This window comes from Cherax quadricarinatus, chromosome 13 (assembly GCF_038502225.1).
Source record: "Cherax quadricarinatus isolate ZL_2023a chromosome 13, ASM3850222v1, whole genome shotgun sequence".
Classification (NCBI taxonomy): domain Eukaryota; kingdom Metazoa; phylum Arthropoda; class Malacostraca; order Decapoda; family Parastacidae; genus Cherax; species Cherax quadricarinatus.
Window position 1 is genome coordinate 12,762,822 of NC_091304.1, and position 13,379 is coordinate 12,776,200.

General features: G+C 48.2%; 1 protein-coding gene across 1 annotated transcript in view; it reads left to right on the forward strand.

Moving 5' to 3' along the window:
* Positions 1-604: 604 nt before the first annotated feature.
* Positions 605-13,379, forward strand: part of LOC128688629 (endothelin-converting enzyme homolog) — a 542,574-nt gene continuing 529,799 nt past the window's right edge. The window contains exon 1 of the mRNA XM_053776540.2: positions 605-749. The gene's annotated coding sequence lies outside the window, so the exon portion shown is untranslated. The remainder of the gene's footprint in view (positions 750-13,379) is intronic.

The following is a 13,379-nucleotide window of genomic DNA, read 5'->3' on the forward strand; positions in this document are numbered from 1 at the left end:
AGTGTAAAGAACCTTTTATAAGATAGTTTATGACTACGAAGTAATGTAAACTATTAGGGTAAACCAGTGAGTAAGATTTAACTCTACAAAATTAATAATAATAAAAAAATATAAAACTTTTTCGAACACTGGAAAAAGTGCCCCTAAAAATGCAGGATATATATTTCGATTCTCTTCGAGTTTTGTACAATGAAGGAAGTAAAACCAGCGGTGTTGAACCAAACCATATTTGTTTAATTCCGCCGTCGTTCCTAAAGACACCTTATCGAGTATCTTCGTTGAAACACCTGAACAGAACAAAAACAAACAATAATCACTCAATCTGTGTTCGTATCCTTACCTGACAGATTATTTGAACCTCATATGGACACGCAAATGTGAATCCGACGACTTATGGGAAAGTAACACCAACCCACAATGATAGACATCAGTCGATGGTGACCAGTGAGTTGGAGAAAACTTCCAGGATAAGTTGGGATAGTGGAAGAAGTGTAAGTTAAAGTTAGGGGGGTAGCGAGGGCTTGAGATGAGGGGATGATGCTCGCGCAGTGTTGGGAGCGTCAATATGGGAGGCTGAAGCCAGCAGCCCAGTCTGGAGGAAGACCCGGGTCAAGCCGCACTGCTCTCCGCCCTGCTCTGCCTGCTACACACCCGCTTCTGCTCGCTCCAGGGCCCGCTTCTTCTGTTTCTTAACTCCTCTTCCTGCTCCTGCCTGCACCTACATACACACACACCTACAGTACTGACAGGTAATGAATAGCGTCCTTGGTTTATTTTCTTAGGTTTAAGGCCTACCTTCTACACGTGGGTCTTTATGGGCGCAATTCACCCGCACATCAAGAGTGCCTGAATCTCTGAAATAGGGACGAAGGTAAACTTTTAGTGTTTATACACCTAAAGGTATACATTTCGGTGTAAATATTGGGAACTTCTTTCCCAGTGTCAATTTTTATGTTGAAATGGTTAATCGTATTTTCGCGTCAGGGTTTGATAAGTGGACCAGTGGTCAAGGTCATCGGCGAAGCCTCTCGAACTCTCGTTTCGGTGACTTTCTTCGGTGTATCGAAGAAACTTTTCGTTGTAAACCTATTGCGGAGTGAAAGAAAGAAAAATAGAACGTTACACCGTTCGTTCTCTATGAAGTGTGAGGCAGCATAAACATATGTCGGGTCCGCAAAAGTTTGGACAAGTATCTCGACTCCCGCTTCTGACCAGACGGGACACTCTTCAGCCTTGAACCATCTTCGGCGCACTGAAAAACAAGCCAAGAAGAATGGGAAGTTTTACAGCGTGTAAACTTAGTGAAGAAGAGAGACTGCTGGGGAAACTTGGGGAAACCCGAGATTTTCAGCAAACATTTTTCGTGAGAGCCAGACAAAACATACTGGAGGGATGCCACGGTGTTTGGCGAGCGGCGCCGCACTCCCCCTGAGACTGGTCTCCGGGGGTTCTTGCATGACCATTGTTCTCAAGTGTTTACACTTGACTCTCCAACAAATGACACTTTAATAGTTTATTACGAAATGTTTCCCTTACTGGAACCTTTGTAAATCCAACGAGCGAAACATGTCCTGTATGAATGTTTCACTATTGCTATATTATATCGCTATATATGTATAGATTTTGTTACTGAAACACTAACACATTGATGAACTGTGGGGATCTTGATCCAGGGAATTGGCGTGACCTTCCCCTTCCTTGGGTCAAACTCGATTACCTTACATACCATAGGTGCTGTGTAACACCTACGGGTTTAACACTTTCCCATCAATCTAATAATAATAATTATTAGATTATCAGATTATAATCTGATAAACTCAACTATATTAATAAAGAACAATTTAATCTTTATTAATTCGCAAGAAAAATTTACTGAATTCGCACGACGACTAGTTATTTTACATTATCTGGCTTTGTATATATTATCTGGCTTTGTATATATTATCTGGCTTTGTATATATTATCTGGCTTTGTATATATTATCTGGCTTTGTATATATTATCTGGCTTTGTATATATTATCTGGCTTTGTATATATATTATCTGGCTTTGTATATATATTATCTGGCTTTGTATATAGGTGAAGAAAGATCTTTATTCTCACTGAAAAAAATCCGCACTGAGCTTTAACAATAATAAGGTGAACTGACTCGCGAAATAATGTAAATAACTCGTTGAAAAAGAGTGAATTTCGAAACTCACTCTTTAGTGAGAAGAGTAAGAGGCTTTTTAAATAAAGTCGGGCTCGATACAACGTATGCTGTCAGTGGCCCTGAAACCCAACAGAAGAAGGAGAAGCTTTTTAAAGCAAACATGTACGTAATTTTTTTTTCAGCCAGAGCGGAGTTGGTAAATGGTTCAGCGGGTTTAAACTTATCGACCATCAGATTACAATAATTGAACCTCTAAAATAAGGTTTAAATTAATCATTAATAAACGATAATATACAATGAGAACACTACACCTCTCACTGTACATATACATGAGTACACTACACCTATCAGAGTACATATACACGAGTACACTATACCTCCCAGAATACATATACAGGAGTACACTACACTTCTCGGTGTACATATATATGAGTCCACTACACCTATCATTGTACATATACAGAAGTACACTACACCTCTCAGTGTACATATACAGGAGTACACTACACCTCCCAGAGTACATATACAGGAGTACACTACACCTCTCACTGTACATATACATGAGTACACTACACCTTTCAGTGTACATATACAGGAGTACACTACACCTCCCAGAGTACATATACAGGAGTACACTACACCTTTCACTGTACATATACATGAGTGCACTACACCTATCAGAGTACATATACACGAGTACACTACACCTCCCAGAGTACATATACAGGAGTACACTACACCTCTCACTGTACATATACATGAGTACACTACACCTCCCAGAGTACATATACAGGAGTACACTACACTTCTCGGTGTACACATATATGAGTACACTACACCTATCATTGTACATACACATCAGTACGCTACACTTCTCAGAGTACATATACAGGAGTACACTACACCTCTCAGAGTACATATACAGGAGTACACTACACCTCTCAGAGTACATATACAGGGGTACACCTTACCTTGAATTAGGTGCCTTGATGCTACTGAGATGTTCTTGATCCAAGGAGCTGGGCCTAATGAATCCTTCCCTAGGAGGGAGCGTCATTATCTACCGTGGAGGATAGGTGTGGGTCGTGGAGGATAGGTGTGGGTCGTGGAGGATAGGTGTGGGTCGTGGAGGATAGGTGTGGGTCGTGGAGGATAGGTGTGGGTCGTGGAGGATAGGTGTGGGTCGTGGAGGATAGGTGTGGGTCGTGGAGAATAGGTGTGGGTCGTGGAGGATAGGTGTGGGTCGTGGAGGATAGGTGTGGGTCGTGGAAGATAGGTGTGGGTCGTGGAGGATAGGTGTGGGTCGCGCAGGATAGGTGTGGGTCGTGGAGAATAGGTGTGGTTCTTGGAGGATAGGTGTGGGTCATGGAGGATAGGTGTGGGTCGTGGAGAATAGGTGTGGGTCGTGGAGGATAGGTGTGGATCGTGGAGGATAGGTGTGGGTCGTGGAGGATAGGTGTGGATCGTGGAGGATAGGTGTGGGTCGTGGAGAATAGGTGTGGGTCGTGGATAGGTGTGGGTCGTGGAGAATAGGTGTGGGTCGTGGAGGATAGGTGTGGGTCGTGGAGGATAGGTGTGGGTCGTGGAGGATAGGTGTGGGTCGTGGAGGATAGGTGTGGGTCGTGGAGAATAGGTGTGGGTCTTGGAGGATAGGTGTGGGTCATGGAGGATAGGTGTGGGTCGTGGAGAATAGGTGTGGGTCGTGGAGGATAGGTGTGGATCGTGGAGGATAGGTGTGGGTCGTGGAGGATAGGTGTGGATCGTATAGGATAGGTGTGGGTCGTGGAGAATAGGTGTGGGTCGTGGAGGATAGGTGTGGGTCGTGGATATTTGTGGGTCGTGGAGGATAGGTGTGGGTCGTGGAGGATAAGTGTGGGACGTGGAGGATAGGTGTGGGTCGTGGAGGATAGGTGTGGGTCGTGGAGGATAGGTGTGGGTCATGGAGAATAGGTGTGGATCGTGGAGGATAGGTGTGGGTCGTGGAGGATAGGTGTGGATCGCGGAGGATAGGTGTGGGTCGTGGAGGATATTTGTGGATCGTGGAGGCTAGGTGTGGGTCGTGGAGGATAAGTGTGGATCGTGGAGAATAGGTGTGGGTCGTGGAGGATAGGTGTGGATCGTGGAGGATAGGTGTGGATCGTGGAGGATAGGTGTGGGTCGTGGAGGATAGGTGAGGGTCGTGGAGGATAGGTGTGGGTCGTGGAGGATAGGTGTGGGTCGTGGAGAATAGGTGTGGGTCGTGGAGGATAGGTGTGGGTCGTGGAGGATAGGTGTGGGTCGTGGAGGATAGTTGTGGGTCTTGGAGGACAGGTGTGAGTCGTGGAGAATAGGTGTGGGTCGTGGAGGATAGGTGTGGATCGTGGAGGATAGGTGTGGGTCGTGGAGGATAGATGTGGGTCGTGGAGGATAGGTGTGGGTCGTGGAGGATAGGTGTGGGTCGTGGAGGATAGGTGTGGGTCGCGCAGGATAGGTGTGGGTCGTGGAGAATAGGTGTGGTTCTTGGAGGATAGGTGTGGGTCATGGAGGATAGGTGTGGGTCGTGGAGAATAGGTGTGGGTCGTGGAGGATAGGTGTGGATCGCGGAGGATAGGTGTGGGTCGTGGAGGATAGGTGTGGATCGTGGAGGATAGGTGTGGGTCGTGGAGAATAGGTGTGGGTCGTGGATAGGTGTGGGTCGTGGAGGATAGGTGTGGGTCGTGGAGGATAGGTGTGGGTCGTGGAGGATAGGTGTGGGTCGTGGAGGATAGGTGTGGGTCGTGGAGGATAGGTGTGGGTCGTGGAGAATAGGTGTGGGTCTTGGAGGATAGGTGTGGGTCATGGAGGATAGTTGTGGGTCGTGGAGAATAGGTGTGGGTCGTGGAGGATAGGTGTGGATCGTGGAGGATAGGTGTGGGTCGTGGAGGATAGGTGTGGATCGTATAGGATAGGTGTGGGTCGTGGAGAATAGGTGTGGGTCGTGGAGGATAGGTGTGGGTCGTGGAGGATAGGTGTGGGTCGTGGAGGATAGGTGTGGGTCGTGGAGGATAAGTGTGGGTCGTGGAGGATAGGTGTGGGTCGTGGAGGATAGGTGTGGGTCGTGGAGGATAGGTGTGGGTCATGGAGAATAGGTGTGGGTCGTGGAGGATAGGTGTGGGTCGTGGAGGATAGGTGTGGATCGCGGAGGATAGGTGTGGGTCGTGGAGGATATTTGTGGATCGTGGAGGATAGGTGTGGGTCGTGGAGGATAAGTGTGGATCGTGGAGAATAGGTGTGGGTCGTGGAGGATAGGTGTGGATCGTGGAGGATAGGTGTGGATCGTGGAGGATAGGTGTGGGTCGTGGAGGATAGGTGTGGGTCGTGGAGGATAGGTGTGGGTCGTGGAGGATAGGTGTGGGTCGTGGAGAATAGGTGTGGGTCGTGGAGGATAGGTGTGTGTCGTGGAGGATAGGTGTGGGTCGTGGAGGATAGTTGTGGGTCTTGGAGGACAGGTGTGAGTCGTGGAGAATAGGTGTGGGTCGTGGAGGATAGGTGTGGATCGTGGAGCATAGGTGTGGGTCGTGGAGGATAGATGTGGGTCGTGGAGGATAGGTGTGGGTCGTGGAGGATAGGTGTGGGTCGTGGAGGATAGGTGTGAGTCATGGAGGATAGGTGTGGGTCTTGGAGGATAGGTGTGGGTCGTGACGAATAGGTGTGGGTCTTGGCGGATAGGTGTGGGTCGTGGAGGATAGGTGTGGTCGTGGAGGATAGGTGTGGGTCTTGGAGGATAGGTGTGCGTCGTGGAGAATAGGTGTGGGTCGTGGAGGATAGGTGTGAGTCGTGGAGGATAGGTGTGGGTTCTGGAGGACAGGTGTGGGTCGTGGAGGATAGGTGTGAGTCGTGGAGAATAGGTGTGGGTCGTGGAGGATAAGTGTGGGTCATGGAGGATAAGTGTGGGTCGTGGAGGATAGGTGTGGGTCGTAGAGGATAGGTGTGGGTCGTGGAGGATAGGTGTGGGTCGTGGAGGATAGGTGTGGGTCGTGGATGATAGGTGTGGGTCGTGGAGGATAGGTGTGGGTCGGAGAGTATAGGATAGGTGTGGGTCGTGGAGGATGGGTGTGGGTCGTGGAGAATAGGTGTGGGTCGTGGAGGATAGGTGTGAGTCGTGGAGGATAGGTGTGGATCGTGGAGGATAGGTGTGGATCGTGGAGGATAGGTGTGGGTCGTGGAGGATAGGTGAGGGTCGTGGAGGATAGGTGTGGGTCGTGGAGGATAGGTGTGGGTCGTGGAGAATAGGTGTGGGTCGTGGAGGATAGGTGTGGGTCGTGGAGGATAGGTGTGGGTCGTGGAGGATAGTTGTGGGTCTTGGAGGACAGGTGTGAGTCGTGGAGAATAGGTGTGGGTCGTGGAGGATAGGTGTGGATCGTGGAGGATAGGTGTGGGTCGTGGAGGATAGATGTGGGTCGTGGAGGATAGGTGTGGGTCGTGGAGGATAGGTGTGGGTCGTGGAGGATAGGTGTGGGTCGCGCAGGATAGGTGTGGGTCGTGGAGAATAGGTGTGGTTCTTGGAGGATAGGTGTGGGTCATGGAGGATAGGTGTGGGTCGTGGAGAATAGGTGTGGGTCGTGGAGGATAGGTGTGGATCGCGGAGGATAGGTGTGGGTCGTGGAGGATAGGTGTGGATCGTGGAGGATAGGTGTGGGTCGTGGAGAATAGGTGTGGGTCGTGGAGGATTGGTGTGGGTCTTGGAAGATAGATGTGCGTCGTGGAGAATAGGTGTGGGTCGTGGAGGATAAGTGTGGGTTCTGGAGGATAGTTGTGGGTCGTGGAGGATAGGTGTGAGTCGTGGAGGATAGGTGTGGGTCGTGGAGGATAAGTGTGGGTCATGGAGGATAGGTGTGGGTCGTGGAGGATAGGTGTGGATCGTGGATGATAGGTGTGGGTCGTGGAGGATAGGTGTGGGTCATGGAGGGTAGGTGTGGGTCGATGAGGATAGGTGTGGGCCGTGGAGGATAAGTGTGGGTCATGGAGGATAGGTGTGGGTCGTGGAGGATAGGTGTGGGTCCTAGAGGATAGGTGTGGGTCGTGGAGGATAGGTGTGGGTTCTGGAGGATAGGTGTGGGTCGTGGAGGATAGGTGAGTCGTGGAAGATACGTGTGGGTCGTGGAGGATAAGTGTGGGTCATGGAGGATCAGTGTGGGTCGTGGAGGATAGGTGTGGGTCGTAGATAGGTGTGGGTCGTGGAGGATAGGTGTGGGTCTTTGATTATAGGTGTGGGTCGTGGAGGATATGTGTGGATCATGGAGGGTAGGTGTGGGTCGTGGAGGATAGGTGTGGGTCGTGGAGGATAAGTGTGGGTCATGGAGGATACGTGTGGGTCGTGGAGGATAGCTGCCTGATGTTACCATTGTAGCTGCCTGGTATTACCATTGTAGCTGCCTGGTGTTACCATTGTAGCTGCCTGGTGTTACCATTGTAGCTGCCTGGTGTTACCATTGTAGCTGCCTGGTATTACCATTGTAGCTGCCTGATGTTACCATTGTAGCTGCCTGGTATTACCATTGTAGCTGCCTGATGTTACCATTGTAGCTGCCTGGTGTTACCATTGTAGCTGCCTGGTGTTACCATTGTAGCTGCCTGGTGTTACCATTGTAGCTGCATGATGTTACCATTGTAGCTGCCTGGTGTTACCATTGTAGCTGCCTGGTGTTACCATTGTAGCTGCCTGGTATTACCATTGTAGCTGCCTGGTGTTACCATTGTAGCTGCCTGGTGTTACCATTGTAGCTGCATGATGTTACCATTGTAGCTGCCTGGTGTTACCATTGTAGCTGCCTGGTGTTACCATTGTAACTGCCTGGTGTTACCATTGTAGCTGCCTGGTGTTACCATTGTAGCTTCCTGGTGTTACCATTGTAGCTGCCTGATGTTACCATTGTAGCTGCCTGATGTTACCATTGTAGCTGCCAGGTGTTACCATTGTAGCTGCCTGATGTTGCCATTGTAGCTGTCTGATGTTACCATTGTAGCTGCCTGGTGTTACCATTGTAGTTGCCTGATGTTACCATTGTAGCGGCCTGATGTTACCATTGTAGCTGCCTGGTGTTACCATTGTAGCTGCCTGGTGTTACCATTGTAGCTACCTTATGTTACCATTGTAGCTGCCTGATGTTACCATTGTAGCTGCCTGGTGTTACCATTGTAGCTGCCTGGTGTTACCATTGTAGCTACCTGGTGTTACCATTGTAGCTGCCTGGTGTTACCATTGTAACTGCCTGGTGTTACCATTGTAGCTGCCTGGTGTTACCATTGTAGCTGCCTGGTGTTACCATTGTAGCTGCCTGGTGTTACCATTGTAACTATGTGGTGTTACCATTGTAGCTGCCTGATGTTACCATTGTAGCAGCCTGATGTTACCATTGTAGCTACCTGGTGTTACCATTGTAGCTGCCTGGTGTTACCATTGTAGCTGCCTGGTGTTACCATTGTAGCTGCCTGGTGTTACCATTGTAGCTGCCTGGTGTTACCATTGTAGCTGCCTGGTGTTACCATTGTAGCTGCCTTCTGTTACCATTGTAGCTGCCTGATGTTACCATTGTATCTGCCTGGTGTTACCATTGTAGCTGCTTGGTGTTACCATTGTAGCTGCCTGGTGTTACCATTGTAGCTGCCTGGTGTTATCATTGTAGCTGCCTGATGTTACCATTGTAGCTGCCTGATGTTACCATTGTAGCTACCTGGTGTTACCATTGTAGCTGCCTGGTGTTACCATTGTAGCTGCATGATGTTACCATTGTAGCTGCCTGGTGTTACCATTGTAGCTGCCTGGTGTTACCATTGTAGCTGCATGATGTTACCATTGTGGCTGCCTGGTGTTACCATTGTAGCTGCCTGGTGTTACCATTGTAGCTGCCTGGTGTTACCATTGTAGCTGCCTGGTGTTACCATTGTAGCTGCCTGGTGTTATCATTGTAGCTGCCTGATGTTACCATTGTAGCTGCCTGATGTTACCATTGTAGCTACCTGGTGTTACCATTGTAGCTGCCTGGTGTTACCATTGTAGCTGCATGATGTTACCATTGTAGCTGCCTGGTGTTACCATTGTAGCTGCCTGGTGTTACCATTGTAGCAGCCTGGTGTTACCATTGTAGCTGCCTGGTGTTACCATTGTAGCTGCCTGGTGTTACCATTGTAGCTGCCTGATGTTATCATTGTAGTTGCCTGGTGTTACCATTGTAGCTGCCTGGTGTTACCATTCTAGCTGCCTGGTGTTACCATTGTAGCTGCCTGGTGTTATCATTGTAGCTGCCTGATGTTACCATTGTAGCTGCCTGGTGTTACCATTGTAGCTACCTGGTGTTACCATTGTAGCTGCCTGGTGTTACCATTGTAGCTGCCTGGTATTACCATTGTAGCTGCCTGGCGTTACCATTGTAGCTGCCTGGTATTACCATTGTAGCTGCCTGGTGTTACCGTTGTAGCTGCCTGGTGTTACCATTGTAGCTGCCTGGTATTACCATTGTAGCTGCCTGGTGTTACCATTGTAGCTGCCTGGTGTTACCATTGTAGCTGCCTGGTGTTACCATTGTAGCTGCCTGATATTACCATTGTAGCTGCCTGATGTTACCATTGTAGCTGCCTTCACACTGGTACAACCTTCACACTGGTACAACCTTCACACTGGTACACCTTCACACTGGTACAACCTTCACACTGGTTCACCTTCACACTGGTACAACCTTCACACTGGTACAACCTTTACACTGGTACAACCTTCACACTGGTACAACCTTCACAATGGTACAACCTTCACACTGGTACAACCTTTACGCTGGTACAACCTTCACACTGGTACAACCTTCACACTGGTACAACCTTCACACTGGTACAACCTTCACACTGGTACAACCTTCACACTGGTACAACCTTCACACTGGTACAACCTTCACACTGGTACAACCTTCACACTGGTACAACCTTCACACTGGTACAACCTTCACACTGGTACAACCTTCACACTGGTACAACCTTCACACTGGCACAGCCTTCACACTGGTACAACCTTCACACTGGTACAACCTTCACACTGGTACAACCTTCACACTGGTACAACCTTCACACTGGTACAACCTTCACACTGGTACACCCTTCACACTGGTACAACCTTCACACTGGTACAACCTTCACACTGGTACAACCTTCACACTGGTACAACCTTCACACTGGCACAGCCTTCACACTGGTACAACCTTCACACTGGTACAACCTTCACACTGGTACAACCTTCACACTGGTACAACCTTCACACTGGTACAACCTTCACAATGGTACAACCTTCACAATGGCACAACCTTCACACTGGTACAACCTTCACACTGGTACAACCTTCACACTGGTACAACCTTCACACTGGTACAACCTTCACACTGGTACAACCTTCACACTGGTACAACCTTCACACTGGTACAACCTTCACACTGGTACAACCTTCACACTGGTACAACCTTCACACTGGTACAACCTTCACACTGGTACAGCCTTCACACTGGTACAACCTTCACACTGGTACAACCTTCACACTGGTACAACCTTCACACTGGTACAACCTTCACACTGGTACAACGTTCACACTGGTACAACCTTCACACTGGTACAACCTTCACACTGGTACAACCTTCACACTGGTACAACCTTAACACTGGTACAACCTTCACACTGGTACAACCTTCCTGGTATAAGTACTTAACACTTCTTGCTGTTGTTTACTCAACCATCGCTCTGGACTGGAGAAGAATTTGCATAAAACTCCCGCACTTTACAGGACATTCCTTTCATATTCGTCTTTATATATATTTCCTTTGATTTTGTTTGAGCGTTTTGTCGGCGGCAGCTTCAAGTAGCAGAAATTTTCCCTGGATGAATTGAAAGTGGAATTTGGCCTAGTTGTTGTAGAGCTGGTGAGCTGGCTGGCTGGCTGGGCTTAAACTGAGTCGACTGAGATGGATTACTACGGAGTGTAGGAGAGACAAGTGTTGGTGAACCAGCGTGTGGTGCTGAGGCACGGCACTGTCTGGTCACTCTCACTGCCCTTGCTGCTCACATGTCCTAGAAATGTTTTTTTCTTAAAAGCATCCTTTTGTAAAACTCACGGGTTGGTAGTGCAGCGTTGGGTTTGCTGCTTCCAGTACCACGGTTCCGGTCTTCGCCCTTTCTTCCATATATATATATATATATATATATATATATATATATATATATATATATATATATATATATATATATATATATATATATATATATATATATATATATATATATATATATATATATTTATTTATTATCACACTGGCAGATTCCCACCAAGGCAGGGTGGCCCGAAAAAGAAAAACTTTCACCATCATTCACTCCATCACTGTCTTGCCAGAAGGGTGCTTTACACTACAGTTTTTAAACTGCAACATTAACACCCCTCCTTCAGAGTGCAGGCACTGTACTTCCCATCTCCAGGACTCAAGTCCGGCCTGCCGGTTTCCCTGAACCCCTTCATAAATGTTACTTTGCTCACACTCCAACAGCACGTCAAGTAGTAAAAACCATTTGTCTCCATTCACTCCTATCGAACACGCTCATGCATACCTGCTGGAAGTCCAAGCCCCTCGCACACAAAACCTCCTTTACCCCCTCCCTCCAACCCTTCCTAGGCCGACCCCTACCCCGCCTTCCTTCCACTACAGACTGATACACTCTTGAAGTCATTCTGTTTCGCTCCATTCTCTCTACATGTCCGAACCACCTCAACAACCCTTCCTCAGCCCTCTGGACAACAGTTTTGGTAATCCCGCACCTCCTCCTAACTTCCAAACTACGAATTCTCTGCATTATATTCACACCACACATTGCCCTCAGACATGACATCTCCACTGCCTCCAGCCTTCTCCTCGCTGCAACATTCATCACCCATGCTTCACACCCATATAAGAGCGTTGGTAAAACTATACTCTCATACATTCCCCTCTTTGCCTCCAAGGACAAAGTTCTTTGTCTCCACAGACTCCTAAGTGCACCACTCATTATGTATTATTGTGACCACGAACGAGTGATATTGATCAGAAACAACACTGCACTAGCCAAGGACTCGAACACATGCTGCTTTAGCCTGCCTCATGGTGGACGAAAATACATGACACCCTAATCCACTGGACCATACGATCCATAAGAGTAGCGCATCCAGCGGAACTGAATGTTGTACTCACTACCCAAGGACACACGATGGTGTGGATGTCTCTAGGCTAATTTCATCCATCGTGTGTCCTTGGGTAGTAGCGAGTACAACATTCAGTTCCGCTGGATGCGCTACTCTTAAGGATCGTATGGTCCAGTGGATAAGGGCGTCACGTGTTTTCGTCCACCATGAGGCAAGCCAAAGTGGCATGGGTTCGAGTCCTTGGCTAGTGCAGTGTTGTTATTGATATATATATATATATATATATATATATATATATATATATATATATATATATATATATATATATATGTGTGTGTGTGTGTGTGTGTGTGTGTGTGTGTACTCACCTAGTTGAGGTTGCAGGGGTCGAGTCCGAGCTCCTGGCCCCGCCTCTTCACTGGTCGCTACTAGGTCACTCTCCCTGAACCTTGAGCTTTATCATACCTCTGCTTAAAGCTATGTATGGATCCTGCCTCCACTACATCGCTTCCCAAACTATTCCACTTCCTGACTACTCTGTGGCTGAAAAAATACTTCCTAACATCCCTGTGATTCATCTGTGTCTTCAACTTCCAACTGTGTCCCCTTGTTGCTGTGTCCCATCTCTGGAACATCCTGTCTTTGTCCACCTTGTCAATTCCTCTCAGTATTTTGTATGTCGTTATCATGTCCCCCCTATCTCTCCTGTCCTCCAGTGTCGTCAGGTTGATTTCCCTTAACCTCTCCTCGTAGGACATACCTCTTAACTCTGGGACTAGTCTTGTTGCAAACCTTTGCACTTTCTCTAGTTTCTTTACGTGCTTGGCTAGGTGTGGGTTCCGAACTGGTGCCGCATACTCCAATATGGGCCTAACGTACACGGTGTACAGGGTCCTGAACGATTCCTTATTAAGATGTCGGAATGCTGTTCTGAGGTTTGCTAGGCGCCCATATGCTGTAGCAGTTATTTGGTTGACTTGCGCTTCAGGAGATGCGCCTGGTGTTATACTCACCCCATGATCTTTTTCCTTGAGTGAGGTTTGTAGTCTCTGGCCCCCTAGACTGTAC